Source organism: Danio rerio, chromosome 6 (genome assembly GCF_052040795.2).
Source record: "Danio rerio strain M-AB ecotype USA chromosome 6, GRCz13ab, whole genome shotgun sequence".
NCBI classification, from domain to species: Eukaryota; Metazoa; Chordata; class Actinopteri; order Cypriniformes; family Danionidae; genus Danio; species Danio rerio.
The window spans coordinates 28,138,037-28,152,731 of NC_141026.1; the positions used below are offsets into that span (position 1 = coordinate 28,138,037).

Sequence of the window (14,695 nt, forward strand, 5' to 3'; positions counted from 1 at the left end):
AAGGCTTAATTAGGTTAACTAGGTAGGTAAATGTAATTAGGCAAGTTGTTGTATAATGATAGTTTGTTCTGTAGACTATCAATAAAAAAATTGCTTAAAGGGGCTAATAATTTTGTCCTTAAAATGGTTCATAAAAAAAATTAAATCTGTTTTTATTCTAGCTGAAATAAAACAAATAGGGCTTTCTCCAGAAGAAAAATTATATCAGACATACTGTGAAAATTTCATTGCTCTGTTAAAAATAATTTGGGAAATCTTAAAAAAAATAAAAAAATAAATATAAAATCCAATGGGGCTAATAATTCTCTATTCTCTAAGTTCTATCAGACATTTTTGTCAGAATTAAGTTATTGACATATTCTTATTAAATGACAACTTTTTTACATCATAGAAAGTTTTTTTTGTATAAGATAAAAAATATAATTTTAAGATAAGTTGTTTAAAATTTTAAGACCTTTTATTTATTTAAAAACAAATCTTACACACATTCTGTTTGTGTATATATATATATATATATATATATATATATATATATATATATATATATATATATATATATATATATATATATATAGATAGATAGATTTATTCAATTATTAGCCCCCTGTTTATTTTTCCCCCAATTTCTGTTTAACAGTGGGAACATTCTAAACACATTCTAAACATAATAGTTTGTTCTGTAGAACATTGAAAAAAAAATTGCAGAAAACAATGGAAATGTTTCAAGAAGACCCTAAAATGTGATGGCCCAGCTATTCAGGATGTTGTTATTTAGGCTAACAAACAGTAAAGACACAGGAATCAGGATATTAAAACAAACAAAAACTCAACTTTCAAAGATCACCAACAATTCCACTGAGCAATAGCTCAGCGGTGTTTGTAATATTTGTGGATCCCCTTTCTGGGGACACATTTCTGTTGTGTTTCGTTCTTTTTTGAGTTTGTGTTGTGTGAAAATGCAGCATGTGTTTTAAAAATGTGTTTGCGATGTTTTTTTGTAAATGCACTTGTTTTCTTACAGCACAATATTTTTTTTATTCTTTACCTGATTTGATGGCTGGTTTGCTCTATGATTGAGGGTGGGGGCATCATACAAAATATCACAGAAATTGATGTTATGTATAATTTAGAGGTGTAATTTATACTTCTAGGTATTTATTTGGGGCCCCTCAGATTTCGTGGGGCCCTAAGCGGTTGTTTTCTTTGCTCATTGGTAATCCTTGAGTGGCACACAATTTGACATCAAACTAAGCAGAATGCAGTGCCAACACTTTAACATCACAAATACTAATGTTTTATTTCACTGACTACACATCTGCACTGCAACTTGTTTCTGAAAATCTTCCCACTGCCAGGAGTTTCCAAAAAAGTTTCAGTCTCCGCAGCAATGTTTCCATGTATCCAAGATGTGAATTAGAATGATGCTCAAAACTGGAATACCACATAAAATATGTGCAAATAAAGCACTATTTCCATCCAAAAACTCAAAGAGAATAAAATTGTCACTTCCACATAAATATATTTTCTTGAATAATTAAATGAGTACGCCTTAGAAGACAAAACACAATTAAACCATGGTGGCATTTAGAGGTGCAAGGGAGTGCTGCAGCTCAAAACTGCAGTTTTGGGAGGTAATAATACTGAACCACTTTGATGACAGACTTTGGCAGAGGTATGTTAGAATGACCAAAACAACATATCAGATGTTTTACAATGTGGTCAGTATACTGATCTGTCCATTAATGTTATCCCATGGCACCTATTTATGTTTTCACATGATCTGCTAATACAAAATTCCCCTTTTTTTAAGCACATGGTGGAATTTATTTGGTAAATGTGTTTCCATTGTAATTTGTGCACATTTTAATGCACATCTTATCGAATAAAACATTTATCCTTTTTACCTATTCACATACATTTTTATGCACATTTTCAAAATGTATGCTTATCTTGGCATTTCCATTTAAGCATTTTTATGGAATATTACAAATGTGCATAGAAACAGTGTGATGGAAACATATAGCTAAAGACCTGATACTACACTTGGTATGTGGACTAACAGTCAAACTCACAGAAAAAGCTGAGATTTTAAAATAGCTGCGTTCCTGTAGACAAGGCCTAAGTTTGAACCTTTCTTTCACTTTATCAGGGAGGCGTTCCAACTGAGTTACCCACCGAAGCGCAGTGAAAAATCTATCAAAAACATCAGTGTATTTACTTCCCTCAGTGGGGATCTGATTGATGAACACACCCCCATACGCACAAAAACACACTCACAGGAGAAAAAAAAGAAAAACACCCAAAGGAAGTTTAAACGTCAAATGATCCCACTTTACACTGGCATTTTGGGTTTAGTCCCTGCATAGCGACGGCGGTTATGAAACCTTTTCATTGTGAGCGTATTGTGAGTGTGTCTTTGGTCTCGCTGTAGGAGTCTGTCTGCTTTCAGGGGCCGACCGACGAGCCCAGCACTTAAGAGATGGCACACTGAGTGTTGTCGCGAGCCACGACTGGCTTAATGCATTATTATTGTTACCACATTCCCTCACTGAATGCTCCAAAGGGAGTGAAGGCTCAGAAAGGCTTTTCAGAAGCCCAGTCTGAGAAAACACACTGCCATAAATAGCTCAATTGGGTCTGGGTATGGATTGGTTCAGTCTTTTTTTTTTTTTTTTTTTGGCTCATTCCCCCCTAAAGTGGGAAAGAGTCAGTGAAAAGGTCTTTCAGGAAAAAAGCTACATCTGGACAAAACAAATGAAAGGCCGAACACCTTTGGTTTTTAGCTTATTGAGTATTATTTTATAGATTATTACTTATTATGGCTGGATTTCATTAATCAAAAACACAATAATAAGAGGATTATATGAAATGTTATTACAGCATAATTTCAGAGAGTGTTACTGGTATCATTGGTAATGCTCAGAGAAAAGATATAAAAAAAAAAGAATACAAACTTTTTTTTTTTTTTTTAAGTAATATGCTAAATAAACAAACAAATCATATTATAAAACAAGATATAAAACAATCACTAAAGTATAAGGTTTTTTTTTTTTAAATGAGTAATAAAATCATACAAAGAACAAATAAGCATAACATTTAGAATCATCCTAATGTTACAATATAGAAATAAAAACGCTGCTGAGACAAAACAAACAAATGTATGGCCAACATCAAGTAACAAAATGAGCTGTTTTTAATGTCTAAAAATGAATGGAAGTGAATGAGACTGGAATTCTTGAGCCACAAAGATTCAAATGGCTACACATGTTAGGTGTATACTAAACAGATAATATTTGCAAGACATTAGCCCCTTTCACACACTGATATTGGTAAATTTCCCGAACCACTTTACGGGTAAATTCATAAAAAAGGTGTTTACACAGGCAAGGACATTCTAGATTTTTTCCAGAAAAGACCATTCCCACATGCATTCCAAAATACTGGTAGATTCTGACATCATAACCATAAATGAGCTCTAAATGGCTGCACTTGTATTTGTAAACATAGAAAGGGTCAGGATTTTGTCGATGGTTGATAGTACATAATATGTGTGTGTTGGCGCTCACTGGCTGCTTCAAGTGCACACGCGTCAAGCAAGAGCTTAAAGGTAAACACACAGCAGTTTATCATAAGCATTTTATCGATATTTTTTTCCACAGTTGGCAATAAGAAGGAACATAGAAACATTATCTGACTAACATCTAGCAGCTAAATGTGTTTGGAAAAATATTCAGAGGCTTTTATTTTCTGTGGATGTGAATGCGTCTAAATGTTCTGATCAGCTAGATGTACGTCTCACATCAGCTTGTTCTAAACGTTAACACACTCTTTCTGGCAATTTTTCTTTTGTGTTCACACAGCGCAGAATTCCGGTAAATTACCAGTAATGTTACAACTTCTCTTTTTGGAAAATTGGCGGAATTCATTTACCGGTACTTTCAAGAAGGGCCTGTTCACATATGATCCCTTTTCGGAAAATTGCCGGGGATTTTCCGTAAAGGTCTGCATGTGTGAAAGGGGCTATTGTGTCATTTATTTTAACTCTAAGATTTCTGTAATAGTTATAAATAATATATATATATATATATATATATATATATATATATATATATATATATATATATATATATATATATATATATATATATATATATAATTTTTTTTTCTTAAGTTGTTTTAAATTTTTAATTGTATTTATTGTTATTGAAATTAATGAATAAGTCAAAGTTCTCTAATTCTAAATTTTAATAAAAAACAAATTTTCTGAAAATATTTTTCAAATAGGTTTTGAGACTGGTGTAAAAAACAAAAAAGTTTTTTTTAATATATATTTGTTTAAATTTGAACTGCATAAATTTGTTTCTAGGGAAAATTTCTAAATTTAAATGTCACTGTCAAAGTATATGATATTTTCAAACTGAATTGACCATAATATTTTCTAGCTCTTATGTGTACCCTCATTTGTGGAAGACTGCATTAAGTACATGATTCAGAGTGTTATTTTTGTGTACAAATAATAAAAAAAAAAACAGTTACAGTAAATAACGAAATCATTATGGACTGGACCAATACATTGAAAAGAGCCGAAACAGCATAACACTTCAGCATCTGTGAAACTCAATCCAAAAACATACACTTGAATCATTTTCAAACGACACCATTAACCTTTTGGTTAAATGCTTTTGCACTTGGAAGATAAAACCTACAGTGTGTACGTGTGTGTGTCTCGAGTGCTTGTTTGTGCGGCGCTCTGCGTGTTTAGTGCAGCTCTCGTCAAGGTGAGTCGAGACTTTCTGAGAGTAAAAGGGAGCAGAGTTACTAATGGAGGTGAGTCTCTTCTTTTTGTGTAGCGGAAAAATGAAGTATCCTTTAAATGCGCTTTTCCGAGAGTCCATTGTCTGCCCCTAGGGAACAGGAGGACAGAGCGAAAGGGTGGTGCTTTCAATCTCATCGCATTACACAAGCATTTACATGACGGACAGGAAGGCCGTTTACGAAAAGTGAGCCCTCTCGCCGTCAGGAGCGAACCCTTTTAGCTGAGAGAAACCATGCCCTTCTGGAGCCGTTGTCGAGTGCGTTAGCAGCACACCCATAATGGCCAGGATTGAGTTACCCCTTTACTTTAGGGCAAACAAGACTAGCCTTAATTGCCTTACCAATATTTGCATGTCCCTCTTCATGTTATCGAACACCCTGCTAAGTAACCGGGCACCTCCATCCCGGCTCTATTTTAGGTTGTTTGCAGATGCCGCGGAAAGGCAGTTGAAACAGTGCAATTACAAACCAGATTTCACACTTCTTGCAGACATCTCTGTTTCAGCCGTCGCTCCTTTCATTGGCCCGTGTGTCTACCTGATACAATAATTCACAAGGCCGCATTGTTGATTAGTGTTGACCTTTTGACAGAACGGACATCGATACCCTGCGGAGGGTTACGTGTTTAAACATGGTCAAAAGAGAAGACAATGTTCACGTGCATTTAATTATTAAACCTATAGCTTAATTATTTATGTGCATACTATGAGTCTGTGGCTGGAGAACAAGCGAGCAATATTTTTTTTTTCCAGAGAATGTCTTTCAAAAGGACATACTGGAGTATCGCAGCCAGCTGGCCAGAGTTGTATTAAAGGGGTGGTCCACTATGATATTATATTTTAAACTTCAGTTGATGTGTAATGTAGCTGTGTGAACATAAACAGCATCTCTGAATGTAAAATATTCAAAGTTTAATGCAAAGGGAGACCTTGATTTGTACAGAGTTAGCTTAGCAACGCCTACAATTAACGAATTTTGGGGACTACAAAAAATACTTCCGCCCCCTGTGAGATCACAAAAGTTCGTTATTGCGCATCCCACACTGCGCAGGTAAAGGCCGTGGCCAGAGGCGCTGTAACGTTACTGCAGAGAGAGAAATGCCATCCTGCTGTTTCCACAGAGCTGTTCTGTTTCTGTTGTTGGGCTTCCAAATGACACGACCCAAACACAGAAGTGCTTACAGTTCAATATTAATTATGTTCCAGAGAACTATAAAATACATAGCAAGCATGATTTGACAAAACACAGCTTCCAGAATCTCTCCCAGTTCAGTGCTGGATTCAGTTAAAATCTCCTCAAAGATGGAGCAAGGAGACGCTGTGAACTCTGAGTCATGACCTGTAAGTGTTTTTATTTGTTAAAATTGATCATGACATGTACAGTGTCTAACTTTAACGGTGTGTTGTAGCAAAGATGTAAACAACGGGAAATTATGGTAACCGCTAACGACTTAGCTAACGTTACAAATCCATATTTATCAAACGGCTGTAAACGCACACACACACATACACATACACGCACTCTTGGCCAGCACCTGCGTCTCTCTGTGTGAGACGGCAGAATTTCTCTCTATAGGCAGCTATGCTATGCGTTTTACAACTCGGACAATAAAGTCGCAAAAGATATGTGAACGATTCATGTTACTTACACAGGCATATTCCGCATATGCATGAAAGACGTCCTGTAACGCATTGATTTAAAAAAAATACAGCAATGATTTCCCAACTGGAGTGTAACATCAAAAACAAATCAATCCAGGCTCACAAAGGTCTCATCTCACATCTTGTGCTTTATTCTGTCACCACAGAAAATAACTTAATCCGAGCATGAGAGAAAAAGAACAATAAAAATCTCTCCCGCGCACATGCGCTTCTCGTGTTACAAATACTTCATCGTATACACGCATAAACACACTAAAAGGCACAGAAACAGTTAAAGGAGCCGCATCCCATTTTCACTCGTTACAGACACGTGTTGACTGACTGACTGACTGACTGACTGTTTACACAAAACGCGCGTGCTTGTCAGGGCGTGACGTGAAGCCGATCGGCGTATCACAGCATATTATGATGATGACCAATCAGAGTCACTTGAGGGTGGGCCTTTTAGAGGAACTAGGAAATATGACAGTCGTTTTCATGTTAGCTGAGTAGCTGTGTATAATCAAAGTGAGATTTATAAAAAAATAACACGATTTCCTTCAAGTTAAACATGAGCACACATTGCTTTGCATCTTATTAACACAACCAAGCCTTAAAAATAACATTCTGGACCACCCCTTTAATGACTGAAAGAGTTGAGTTGTATGAGGATGGCTGTAATGGTAAATGCATGTACGATTCGCAAAGAGCTTCGGCCTGGTGAGTGACTGGGGAAAAAAAGAGAGAGGCTTTTTAGAGCAATATGGGCTGGTTTAACACAGCTCCACTCAAGTACCATGATGCTCTGTTGCTAATGAGAAACTTGGATCCCAGCCTTCGGAACTACTGCATACTTCTGCTCTGAGGACAGGCTCTCTGTCTTATTATTGGCTGTGGTGCACAGTAACTAAATATTTTTTACTTCACTATTGTACATACTTATCTGTAAATTATCTCACTTTTGTATTCCTTTATCTTACTCTGTTTTAGAATAAAATATGGTACTTATACTTGACTGCATGTCATTAATTATACACTGCATGGTATAAATTAAAACAAGTCATGAAAACTTGTTTTGATGATAAGGGAAATTGGAGAGGTAAGCATGATCGAACACCCAATGAGGGGGGAGAGCAGGGTCAGAGCCCAGAAGCTAATCAGCAGGCCAATTAGAAATAAGAAATAACACCTTTTTATTCTGGTGATTGAGCCGGAGAAACACCCTTCTAAAGGAGAAGGGAGAGAGCAGTCGGGGAAGGAGAGAACACACACACACACAGCATCACGTGTGGTGCCATCAAAACATATAATAAAACATTTTGCTTACCTGTATCGCCGACCCTGTCTTCTTCTTCCCACAATAACAAACTTTACTACAGGGAAACATTATTTTTAATTTTAATATATATTTTAAATTACACTACTTTCAACTTCACTACATTTCGTTAATTGTACATTGTGAAGTGTGATTTTGTCAATTTGTAATGTTATATAATGTAATGTGCATTTATAAAGCACATTTACTATGATTAGTCATACACTCAAAGAACTTCACAATCATGAGGGGGGGTCTCGGCACACCACCACCAGTGTGCAGAATTCTCTAGGATGACACAACGGCAGCCACAGGACAATGGTGCCAGTGCGCTCATCACACACCAGGTATGGAGGAGTGAAGAGACAGTGACAGAGCCAATTTAGAGTATGGGGATGATTGGAAGGCTATGATGGTAAGGGCCAATGGAGGGTATATGTCCAGGACACCGGGGTTATACCCCTACTCTTTTCGAGAAGTGCCATGGAATTTTTAATGGTCACATTCATTTTGATGGTCCAATTGTTGAATTTAAGATACATTGCATCTACATGCCAACTAATTATCATTAGATTATAAGTAGACTGTTAGGTTGAGGTTAGGGTTGGGATTGGGGTTAGGGTTTGTGTAAGTTGACATGTACATTGCATCCTGAAAGTATTCATAGGCTTCACTTTTTCCACATTTTATTATTATTTTTTTATGTTACAGCCTTATTCTAAAATGAATTAAATTTATTTATTTCCTCAAATTCTACACATAATACCCCATGATGACAATGAGAAAAACTGTAAAATCATGCGTACATAAGTAATCACAGCCTTTGCTCAATACTTTGTTGATGCACCTTTGGCAGCAATTACAGCCTCAAGTCTTTTTAACTATGTTTGGGAATGTTTGCCCATTCCGCTTTGCAGTACCTCTCAAGCTCTTTCTGGTTGGATGGGAAGCGACAGTGTACAGCCATTTTCAGATCTCTCCAGAGATGTTAAATAGGATTTAGGCCTGGGCTCTGGCTGGGCCACTCAATGACATTCACTGAGTTGTTGTGAAGCCACTCCATTGATATTTTGGTGTGCTTTAGGTCATATTCTTGCTGCAAGATAAACCGTCGCCCCAGTCTGAGGTCAAGAGCACTGTGAAGCAGGCTTTCATTCAGGATATCTCTGTACATTGCTGCATTCATCTTTCCCTCTATCCTGACTAGTCTTCCAGTTCCTGCTGCTAAAAAAACATCCCCACAGCATGATGCTGCCACCACCATGCCTCAATGTAGGGATGCTTTTAGCCTGGTGATGAGCTGTGCCTGGCATTCTCCAAACGTAACACCTGGTATTCACTCCAAAGAGTTAAATTTTAGTCTTATCAGACCAGAGAATTTTGTTTCTTGTGGTCTGAGTGTCCTTTAGATGCCTTTTGGAAAATTCCAGGCAGGGAGTGACTTCCGTCTGGCCACTCTAACATACAGGCCTGATTGGTGGATTGTGCCTGCAGAGTTTTCTCCACCGTGTCTATCATGGATCAGCTGTGATCGCCGCCTGCCGCTTGTCAGTGTCACTCATCTGTGAAGAGCGCAGCGCGCAAGAGCCAATCAAAACCATTTTTGTTGAGGGTGTGACCAATCAAAGGGGTGTAAGAGAACTAGACAAGGATCAGAAAGTGAGCTGGATATTTATATTTATTTAAATTATTTGCTAAATGCTTGTGTTGTTTAAAGATACAATTTATATAGCTGACAGTTTGTATTAAATGACAACATTGTATTACAAATAATATATAAAAATAAATCTATTCAAACATTTTAATACAAGAACTGCTGCTGTGAAGAAAATATAAAACTGTGTATGAAAAGCAACGTCAATGCACTGTGATGCAATATGAAATTGAACCGAATCAATGGCATGATAATCGTAACCGAACCAAACCGTGAGACTAGTGTAGGTTCACAGCTCTATAAATCATGCTAAAACATGTCAAGAATGATCAGTGGAAACAGGATGTACCTGAGCTCAATTTACAGCTTCACAGCAAAGGCTGGAAATACTTATGTACATGTGATTTTCAGTTTTTTTTTTTTTTTTTATTCATTTGCAACAATTTCAAAAAGTTTTTTTTTTTTACGTTGTTATAATGGGGTATTGTGTGTGGAATTTTGGAATAAGGCTATAACATAAAAAAAATGTGGAAAAAGTGAAGCGCCATGAATACTTTCTGGATGCACTGTATATATACTGTATATATGTGCACTGTATGTATGCATGTGTGTGTTAGGTATTAATTTAAAATAGAGATCTGTATATATATGACAGTTTACCTCTTAAATCTGTTCAAACCCTTGCTGAAGAATTCATTTGTGAATCGAACAGATTTTATCGAGTTTGTTCATTATTCAACAATTCACAGCTTCAACTAAACCTGCATGTCGAAGTGAGTTAAAGACTCACTGACTCTAATTTTTCACTCAAACAAATCAATGCAATAGTATCTGGATGCAGATTTAAGCTGAGACTGCACTCAATGAAGTCACTGTGAGGGGTAGGGTTAGGGGCGGGGTTAGGTGTGCACATTAAAAACCATTGTATGCAGCTCACCTTGCAACTGCACCAAGCCTGCATTAAGACCCCTCTCAGTCAATGACTGATTCAAAGGGTCAGATTGAGTTCAACATGGAAGGGCTCATCCCCATATGACCTAATCCTTTTGAAGAGTTTACCCTCCTGATTGACAGATTCAGAGGGATTATGGCATTTAAAAAAAAAATGTCCTTGTGCAAGTAAATGGGGTCCCAAAGTGTCCATCAAGTGCACCTTTTGAAATCTTTCATTTTTAAGAATCCTTCAAAGTGGCTAGGGTTTAATTACTACTTTGTGTTTGGAATGTTAAAAATGGCGATCATTATTGTTTTCACTCCAAATTCCTCTTCAGAGAGTGATATATACCATCTGGAATACTCTAAATGACTCACTTAATCAGATGATACGCTCAGAGAGAAATAATGACTCACTGATTCAAACAATCCACTGATTCAAATGAACCAGTCAACATCTTTAGTAAGATTCACTACACTTATGAACAGTTTCAAGTTAAGTCAAAAATGGGAGAGATTTATTGCCAGTAACTGATGATGCCAAAATTTAAGTTACTAATGATCAATTTTAGGATTTACAGTTGTAAATGAAATAAAAAGTTTTAGGTCCCGATTATCTGTTTATATCATGTCTTAGTCTCCATATTGACCTGATTATGTCCACTATGATAAAATGTACTATAATAAAAGTTTAGTGCATTACCATCTGAACAGGATAGGATTAGAATTGGAGGTAAGTAAGTTACTATAAAGTTTGCAGTGTTTTTTACAATGTTGTTTATATTGCATGTGTAACACAGGCCAGCTAGCGAAGTGCTATGCAGGTAAACCTCACTCCTCTGACCTCTAAAGGTGCTCTATCGACAGACACTAGATGTCATGGTCTTTAGCCTCCTTGTTAGAACAACTGACTACTATGCACAGAATCCCCGGTTCAGTTCCAGCTTAGAACGGAATGGGTGCAGTAGGACCGTTAAGTTACACGTGTGGGCTTGACCAGGGATGCATTTCCTAAACAACGACATGAACTATCATAGTATGATGCATCATTTGGGACAAGAACAATGTAGTGACGAGTTTTTCCCAAAACCCGTGGCTTCTCTGTCGCAGATCCATCATTTGAACCGCATTACGTAAAACGCCCATAATGATGCTCTAAACGGTGAGATAACAGATTCTTTAGAGAAGACCCCCATAATTTTTTTGAGCAAATTATATTGTTTTATACTCACATGCGTTTAAAAAAAACAATATTTGCTTTGGTAAAAACATGCACTCTTTTTTTCATATTAATTGAAATATATCTAAATGGCACATATAGGGCCTATGTTTCCTTTACAAATATTATTGAGAACATTACACATTATATTCTAAAACATAAAGTCAATTACAAAAGCTAACATGTATTCTAATATCTCATATATATATATAAAAATATATATATATAAATATATATAAATAAATGATGAGGCTATTTATTAAGAAATTAAATGTAATATTTATTATTTATTAGGAAAGGAAAAAAATCTACTTTACTAACAATGTTAATAACAATAATAGTAATAACAACAACAACAACAATAATAATAATAATAATAAGTATTATTATTATTATTATTATTATGTAGGATTTTGTTTACTCATGCAAACCACTGTAGAAATGTTCTAACCAACAGGTAACATGTCATTTACAGTACAGATGGATTTGCTCTTCAGTGTTTGAACTCTCAGCAGTGAAAATAAAATCACTCTGAACTAAACTGAACTTAAACTCTGAAAAATGGACTGACACTAATTCAATTTACTGTAATCTTCTATGTCAGTGGTTCTCAAACTTTTTTCATCAAGTACCACCTCAGAAAAAAATTGTCTCTCCTAGTACCACCAAATGACCAGTATTGAAATACAATAGCGTATTAGGCCCAGTAAAGCAGCTACAACTCTGGCAACGTGGCAAATTACCTCAGAAATATAGGCTACATGTCATATATGGCATATTATTTACATAATTTTTGATACATTTTTAAATGTGTATAGCATGTACATGACATCTTTCATTCCTCCGCGTACCACTAGAAGGAAGCCTGTGTACCACTAGTGGTACACGTACCACAGTTTGAGAACGACTGTTCTATGTGAAGCTGCTTTGACACAATCTACATTATGAAAGTGCTATAGAAATAAAGATGAATTGAATTAAAGATGCTTGATAAATAACCTACTATAAATTAAAAGAATTAAAAGAGTTGTTTTGTTTTCACAAGCTTTGGAGATGTAACATAAATTCCCTAAATGTTAAATAATAGATCACCTATTGCTTTCGTCATGCGCCACGGCTATGTTCAAAATGACATTAATGTTTTTAATGTGCACTGCGAAGGGAGCACAATTGTCAATATGAAGATTGTTAAAAATAAACTATAATAATACTTTGAATGCAAATTACACCTAAAAGAGAGGACTTTAATTTTTTTTTTAATTAATATTCCAAGTTTGAATGTTAGAATGTTCTAAAAGAATAGGGCATGGAGGATAGCTGGGAATAGAACACAGCCAGGAACTATGTTTCTAAATACAGCTCCAAAGGTGTAATTACAAGTATACAAGTTTGCAATGCACTTGTGAATGTTTATTAGAACAATGGTTTTAGGAAACAGCAAATCAACGAACTATGTTTGTAACGACGCAACTTGCTGCGACCTTAGTTGGTTAACGATGGTTTCCGAAACGCACCCGAGGATGGGAGTGAGGTTAAGTGGGGTGAGTGTAACAGAGGCCAGCTAGCAAAGTGATATGCAGGTAAACCTCATTCCTCTGCTCTGACCTCTAAAGGTGCCCTAGCTACAGACACTAAAGGCCATAGTCTTTAGCCTTGTTGCTAGAGCAACCGACTCCCATACAAAATAGCCGGTTTGTTTCCAGCTCAGAATGGGATAGGTTTAACATGTGTCTATGTTCTGTTTTATATTTGAGCATGCATTCAAATTTAGCATTTAATAATTTGGCATTATATACTAGGGAATATGACAAATTTAGAAAAAAAAATTCTGTTTGGACACTTTAATTATCATTATTTAAGCTATTATTGTAGTTGTTCGTAAGTTTGATTATAATGTGAAACATTTTCTTTCTAGTGTATTTTTTATATTTAAGTAAACATCAAGTTCTTTTTTTTACTTTGACTCAGGCTAATTTGAAAAGGAATGGCATAATACTTTAAACTGGGGAAATGTTATCTGTACTTTTACTTGTACAGTACTTGAAATGTGTATTTTTTTCACAACAGGTTACTGGGAAGTTCTTAATTATTATGTTTAAGTTTTAGATATTTTACATGTTTTTGCTCTTAAGTGTTTTAAAACGCTAGAGACACACTATTGTGGTTGCTGTCAGTTCAAGCCCCTCTGCATGTTCGTAAGTGCATCATTGGAATGGGCTTGAAACGTGCCACATTCCTTCCTGATGAGTGCACTGATAGTGCTGAAATGTTGACTTACATAATGACAGAACTAAGTGCACATAGTTTACACCCATCCTGACACATTTACACATCAGACTCGGCACCTGACCAAACATCCCATATGTCAAAAAAAGTTGTTTTTTTTCCTATCCGCTAATCTTCACAAGTGTCTCTAATTACCAGCCATTATACAAGTAAAGGTTGTGTAAGTGTGTAAACACTAATGTTGTGCATGTATGTCTTTTTTTCTTACTTTAAAATAAATTACATTTTGGTGTGCAAATAAAATCTGGAAAAGTAGGAATTGTTATTATCATTTTAAATCAATACTTTTGAATGTAATGCATTACAATATTGATTTACTAACTAGTTCCATAACTAGTTGCATTGCTTTGTTATTTTTATGGTAAAAAATTTGTTACATTAGCTGCTTGATCTCTTTCAGAACTCACAGGGACTCACTATAGTTCTTTCTTTGTTTGATAGAAGAGCTCTGCATTTAATGACACATTGTTTTACCTACACCTTCATATACCTTTAAAAAACTAATTGAAAAAAGAGTAGAATAATGTTACATTCTGAGAACTTTCTAATGCTATACATGCCACACAGATTAATATAAGTTGAAAGCAATGTGTTTGCTAACTTTGTATTCTAATCTTATTAGTTCAGTAAAATCACTGTCCATAAAGATAATGTCATCTTCTTCCATGTGTTCAAAAGAATAAGAATACCTTTATCACAGAAATGTAAGGCTCTGCCATCTTGTTTTTTTTTCTGTTCCCACAGGGAGCGGGAGTTAAAGTGATTACACTAATTTTAATACAGCACATATTTTTAAAGCAAATTAATTAATCTAAAAAGTAACTCAAGCTACA

The 14,695-nt window shown here is 35.6% G+C and overlaps 1 protein-coding gene and 1 long non-coding RNA gene across 3 annotated transcripts in view; one reads left to right on the forward strand and one right to left on the reverse strand.

Moving 5' to 3' along the window:
* The window catches only part of kyat3.2 (kynurenine aminotransferase 3, tandem duplicate 2), an 808,585-nt gene that overhangs the window by 645,463 nt on the left and 148,427 nt on the right, over positions 1–14,695 (forward strand). The window lies entirely within an intron of this gene.
* The window catches only part of LOC147836362 (uncharacterized), a 145,493-nt gene continuing 137,387 nt past the window's right edge, over positions 6,590–14,695 (reverse strand). Inside the window, exon 2 of the long non-coding RNA XR_015493690.1 lies at positions 6,590–7,093. This is a non-coding gene — a long non-coding RNA (uncharacterized LOC147836362). The remainder of the gene's footprint in view (positions 7,094–14,695) is intronic.